The sequence below is a fragment of the Triticum dicoccoides genome, chromosome 6B, assembly GCF_002162155.2.
Source record: "Triticum dicoccoides isolate Atlit2015 ecotype Zavitan chromosome 6B, WEW_v2.0, whole genome shotgun sequence".
In the NCBI taxonomy this organism is placed as follows: domain Eukaryota; kingdom Viridiplantae; phylum Streptophyta; class Magnoliopsida; order Poales; family Poaceae; genus Triticum; species Triticum dicoccoides.
In genome coordinates this window covers 588,516,869-588,523,769 of record NC_041391.1, presented here as the reverse complement: position 1 = coordinate 588,523,769, position 6,901 = coordinate 588,516,869, and positions in this window count along the sequence as shown.

Here is a 6,901-nt window from a genome sequence, read left to right as displayed (position 1 = left end):
TTCACAAGCCTGCTAAGAGGCTTTGAGGTACGTGAAGCAATGTTATATGTTTTTGGCTGTACTTTGTATAGATAGTAGCCCCTGAGACTCTGGTTGCCGTCCAGAAGAGGCGAACAGAGGATCATAGTATCAGGTAATGATAGTGCTGCTTTTATGCGCAGGTGGCTGCAGATCCGGCTGTCAACCGGACTGTTGAATTTGCCAAATTGAGGCGGCAACTAGACTTGGCAGATGCGGACATCACGCTTGTAAAAAAGTGGCTTGACGAGTCATAGGGTTTGTATATTAGGGTGGTCAGCAAATATTTAGAAGAGCATGATGCTAGTATTAATAGTATGTTGTGATTGCAGATGGAGCTACCGCCATGGAGACCCTGCGGGCAGAGCTTGCCCGGGCCAAGGAGCAAGCCAGGAGAAGTGATGTGGCTGCCCTAAAGGCAGCCGAAGAGTTAAAAGCCGAACAGGCTGCTCATCACCAAAGTAAGGGTAAAATAGTCGATATGGCAGTTGAGCTACAAAATACCGCCAGCCGTTATGAGCTTCTCGAAAGGGATAGAAAAACGAAAATGGCTGCCCTGGAGAAGGCCTTGCAAGCAGCAAAGGAAACTCGCTCTGAAACCAGAGCGACATGGGAGGAGCTTCGACAGGCTAGTGATATCGCGGCTGGAAAGCCCTTTTTATTGTGAACAAAGTTCGGCGATCCGAAATATGCTCCTCTTGATCAACTGTGGAGTTCTGCAGACGCATACTTGGATTTGGCAAAGAGTGCTGCTGGTACGATGGAGTATTTCAAAGATCGAGAAGATCATGAGGTGGAAAGATTGTTCTAGTCGCAGTTCAATGCTCCAAAGCGTCCGCTGCTATTGAATGAGTGAATGGCCGAGTGGGCCGAGCTCCATAGGTTATCCGGTCTTGTCATGAAGACTGTCATGGATCATTTGTGGCCGAAGGAACCGAGCCCGGATAGTTATTTTGGTTTGGTGCAACGATTTCTTCATGCTGTGCCGCATATCGATGCTGTCAAGAGGTCGGCGTGCATAGAAGGTGCGTAGATGGCTCTTGCCTGGGTTAAGACATACTAGGCGGAGATGGAGGCCACCGACATTGCAACCAGGGGTCCGCCCGGGGGTTAGCACTCGCCCGAGCACTATTTTTAATAGGTCCTAGAAGGTGCCCGTTTAATAGAGGCTTAGTGCTTAAAGAATACCATGTTCCAGTGACATGTATCTTGATTGTAGAAACAATGCTTTTGATAATAAAGGCTATATTTATACTTTTACCCGTAAAGTAGTGTAGTGCCTCCTGTGCGGCCGTTTTATGTATGTATGTATATAACCTGAAAGTTTGTAGTCGTCGGCTTTAGCCCCCACGCATATAATGCGGGGGTGTTCGGTAAAGCGCTTAATCACACTTGATCCAACATATTGGTCCGTAAAGGAGGTGATAGCGCGGCGAACAAGGCAATCAGACTATATTATTTTCACACTTTCACTTAGCCATATGAGCTTGACGGTGGGGCTACTATATAGCCCCTGGTATGTCCGCGCTCATCAGAAGATGGTGCGTGTACATACGTGACCGGGAAACTGGTTCTTCGTTAATGCGGAGGAATTGTGAAGATTCCGCTGGGTCATCGAGTGGTTGACCAGTCTCTCGCTTTATCATGACAGTCAGTTTTTGGCTTTCTCTACTGAGGTGTGCTACGTCTTGAGCTTGCCTTGGTTTGCCTTGAAGAGGAAAGGGTGATGCAGCAATAGTAGCGTAAGTATTTCCCTCAGTTTTTGAGAACCAAGGTATCAATCCAGTAGGAGGCTCCTCACAAGTCCCACGCACCTATACAAACAAACAAGAACTCGCAACCAACGCAATAAAGGGGTTGTCAATCCCTTCACGGCCACTTGCGAAAGTGAGATATGATAGAGATAATATGATAAGATAAATATATTTCTGGTATTTTTATGATATAGATTAGAAAAGTAAAGATGCAAATAAAAGTAAATAGCAAACTTATATGATAAGAGATAGACCCGGGGGCCATAGATTTCACTAGTGGCTTCTCTCAAGATAGCATAATTATTACAGTGGGTGAACAAATTACTGTCGAGCAATTGATAGAAAAGAGAATAATTATGAGATTATCTAGGAATGATCAGGTATATAGGCATCATGTCCGTGACAAGTACACCGACTCCTGCCTGCATCTACTACTATTACTCCACACATCGACCGCTATCTAGCATGCATCTAGAGTATTAAGTTCATAAAGAACAGAGTAACGCATTAAGAAAGATGACATGATGTAGAGGGATAAATTCATGCAATATGATATAAACCCCATCTTTTTATCCTCGATGGCAACAATACAATACGTGCCTTGCTGCCCCTGCTGTCACTGGGAAAGGACACCGCAAGATTGAACCCAAAGCTAAGCACTTCTCCCATTGCAAGAAAGATCAATCTAGTAGGCCAAACCAAACTGAGAATTCGAAGAGACTTGCAAAGATAACTTAATCACACATAAAAGAATTTAGAGGAGATTCAAATATTTCTCATAGAAAAACTTGATCATAAACCCACAATTCATCGGATCTCGACAAACACACCGCAAAAAGAGTTACATCGAATAGATCTCCAAGAACATCAAGGAGAACATGGTATTGAGATCCAAAGAGAGAGAAGAAGCCATCTAGCTAATAACTATGGACCCGAAGGTTTATGGTAAACTACTCACAACTCATCGGAAGGGCTATGGTGTTGATGTAGACGCCCTCAATGGTCGATTCCCCCTCCGGCGGAGCGCCGGCGAAGGCTCCAAGATGGGATCTCGCGGATACAGAAGGTTACAGTGGTGGAAATAGTTTTTCGTGGTCGCCTCTGATGTTTCCGGGGTACGTGGGTATATATAGGAGGAAGAAGTACGTCGGTGGACTCCCGAGGGGACTACGAGACAGGGGGCGCGCCCTGTAGGGGGGCGCCCTCCACCCTCGTGGCTTCCTCGATTGCTTCTTGACTTGCACTCCAAGTAGTCTGGATTGCGTTTGTTTCAAAAAAGATCGCTCCCGAAGGTTCCATTCCGTTTGGACTCCCGTTTGATATTCCTTTTCTTCGAAATACTGAAATAGGCAAAAAAGCAGCAATACGGGCTGGGCCTCCAGTTAGTAGGTTAGTCCCAAAAATGATATAAAAGTGTAAAGTAAAGCCCATAAACATCCAAAACAAGTAATATAATAGCATGGAACGATCAAAAATTATAGAAACGTTGGAGACGTATCAAGCATCCCGACGCTTAATTCATGCTCGTCCTCGAGTAGGTAAATGATAAAAACAGAACTTTTTATGTGGAATGCTACCTAGCATAATTCTCAAAGTAATTTTCTTTATTGTGGCATGATTGTTCAGATCCAAATGATTCAAGATAAAAGCTTATAAAACATAAAAATAGTAATACTTCAAAGCATACTAACAAATAATCATGTCCTATCAAAATAGCATAGCCAAAGAAAGCTTATCCCTACAAAATCATATAGTTAGGCCATGCTTCATTTTCATTACACAAAATACTCCCATCATGCACAACCCCGATGACGAGCCAAGCAATTGGTTCATACTTTTTAACGCGCTTCAGCTTTTTTCAACTCTTACCCAATACATGAGCGTAAGCCATGGACATAGCACTATGGTGGCATATGGTGGTGGTTGTGAGGACAAAAAGGTAGAAGATAGTCTCACATCAACTAGGCTTATCAACGGGCTATAGAGATGCCCATCAATAGATATCAATGTGAGTGAGTAGGGATTGCCATGCAACGGATGCACTAGAGTTATAAATGTATGGAAGCTCAACAAAAGAAACTAAGTGGGTGTGCATCCAACTTGCTTGCTCACGAAGACCTAGGGCATTTTGAGGAAGCCCATCATTGGAATATACAAGCCAAGTTCTATAATGAAAAATTCCCACTAGTATATGAAAGTGACAACGCAAGAGACTCTCTATTATGAAGATCATGGTGCTATTTTGAAGCACAAGTGTAGAAAAGAGATAGTAGCATTGTCCCTTCTATCTTTTCTCTCTTTTCATTTTTTTATTTTTTTATTTGGTGGGCTTATTTGGCCTCTTTTTTTATGGGCTTCTTTGGCCTCTTTTGTTTTTATAAAGTCCGAAGTCTCATCCCGACTTGTGGGGGAATCATAGTATTCATCATCCTTTCCTCACTTGGGACAATGCTCTAATAATGAAGATCATCACACTTTTATTAATTTACAACTCGAGAATTACAACTCAACACTTAGAACAAAATATGACTCTATATGAATGCCTCCGGCGGTGTATCAGGATATGTAATGAATCAAGAGTGACATGTATGAAAATTATGAGGGTGGCCTTGCCACAAATACAATGTCAATTACATGATCATGCAAAGAGCAATATGATAATGATGGAGCGTGTCATAATAACAGAAGGGTGGAAAGTTGCATGGCAATATATCTCGGAATGGCTATGGAAATGCCATAATGGGTAGGTATGATGGCTGTTTTGAGGAAGTAAATAATGGGTGCATGATACCGGCGAAATTTGCACGGCACGATAGAGGCTAGCAAAGTGGAAGGGTGAGTGTGTGTATATCCATGGACTCACATTAGTCATAAAGAACTCATATACTTATTGCAAAAGTTTACTTAGCCCTCAAAGCAAAGTACTACTACGCATGCCCCTAGAGGGATAGCTTGGTAGGAAAAGACCATCGCTCGTCCCCGACTGCCACTCATAAGGAAGACAATTAAAAGAGTACCTCATGCAACAAATTTGTCACACAACTTTTACTATACGTGCATGCTACGGGACTTGCTAACTTCAACGCAAGTATTTCTCAATTTCATAATTACCCACTAGCATGATTCTAACATTACTACCTTTATATCTCAAAACAATTATCTAGCATCAAATTGATCCTAATGTTTAATGCACTTTCTATGATAGTTTTTATTATACCCAAGTTGGATGCTCATCATTCTACGACCAAATTTATAACCATAGCAAATACCATGCTGTTCTAAAAGACTCTCAAAATAATATAAGTGAAGCATGAGAGATCAACAATCTATTATATACATAATACAGAAGACAAACGAGCCATCACGTTAATCCACATAAGCTCAAAAAATATACTCCGTCGATATAAGTAATAACGGTTGAGATTAAAAGATGAAAAAAGTTAACGCACAATATCAACCATGTACAAACAGGACTGTGGCTAACACGTTGATATATATAAAAAGGCAATCATTAATAGTACTACGAACTTAACCAAGTCTTATGTTAAAAAAATCAAATATAGCATGGACCTGTACATGGAATAAGCCCTCACATAGGCAACAGTCCTCCTTCCTCATGTAGCTAAAAAGAATCACGCAAGACCATGTTCACGTGTCATTGTTTTTTTTTTGAGTAACATAGTATTTATACACGTAGAAGTATCTTTTTTTTGCGGGTCACATGTAAAAGTATCTCTCAGGGACACGTAGGGTAATGACAGACCAAGAAGAATATCTGGGAAACAAGGGATCAAGTAGAATACAAGGGAAAAACTTTCGATAGTAACCGTGCATCACACATACGGGTGACAAAAGAAAACCATAAACGGACAAATACACTATACCTGTTTATATATGCTTCAACAAGGAAAGTATTCTTCATGCCTTTTGGAGTTCGAATCACATCATATATATCATTGCTGATTTGTGTCGGATCAACTCCAACTCGGTAAAGCACGCCCGCAATCCCATCTGAGCCGGTGCTGCCGGCATCAATCTCACGGTGGAAGCTGCAATTTCTATGATACTGGACAAGATGCCGCTGACCCGGCAGAAGCGATGCAAGGACAATGAAGCTTTGAAGAAAACGTTGAGTAAGAAGGTCATCATCCTCAACAAGTGCAAGGTCTCGGACAAGAAGGATGGCACGGGCGAGGCCAGCGACCCTGATGCACCTCACCCTGGGCGACCACATCCTGCGGGCAAATATCTGGCGCGATGACGGCGCGGTGATGGCCAGGGAAGACATATAAGACGATGGGAACATACTCCCTCACAGGAGGTAGCTGGAAAGCATGGAAGGGCCATCCACCACACAGCTGTTGTAGAGCGAGCTGGCTGTGGTAGCGGCCTGCCGCGACAGCGGTGAACTGAAGTTTGCGTGAGAGTTGGAGGAGCAGCAGATGACGTACCAGCACTGCCTGAACTAGCTGTGGAGGTTGCGTCTCAAGTTCAGCCGGGGATGGAAGGCGGAAAGAGTGTGCGGCATTGGACAATTAACATCGGGACATTGATGCCTGCAGAGCCACTGGCTCCGATGGGCTCGCGGGCGTGTTTACCAGAAGTGTAGCCTAGCTGAGGTATCACGAGGCGTGATAATGTCTTTGCATGTCACGTAAGGTTGCATTGGCCTTTTTTTTTGTTGCGAAAGACCTTTTCTACTGTGTATGTGTATTCATTAAGGAAAAAGGGGAAGCCCTGCCAAGTACGAACACCAACACTTTTGAATTGTGTAATGATGGATTCCTTGAAAAATTGATGAGATTTGTGTGACGCTTAAAAAATATTTTTCATGGTTAATTACAACGTTATCATGTAGAGCATTCAATTGTTTTCAAGCATAGAGTGTTATTATATGAAAATTTAGACAGGCTTAAAGCATGAATATGATGACGTGCAAACAACCCATTTGATACTATCAATCTTCTTTTGTTAATTTATAGAACAAACCCTTTTCTTCTCTTACTAGCTTCTACATGGAGAATCCTTAATTAGGATTCAATTGTATGACACAACATAAAAATTAAAAGTGATTGGCATACACTGGAACAATAACCAGTGCAATAAATTATGTGTTTTATAAAACTACT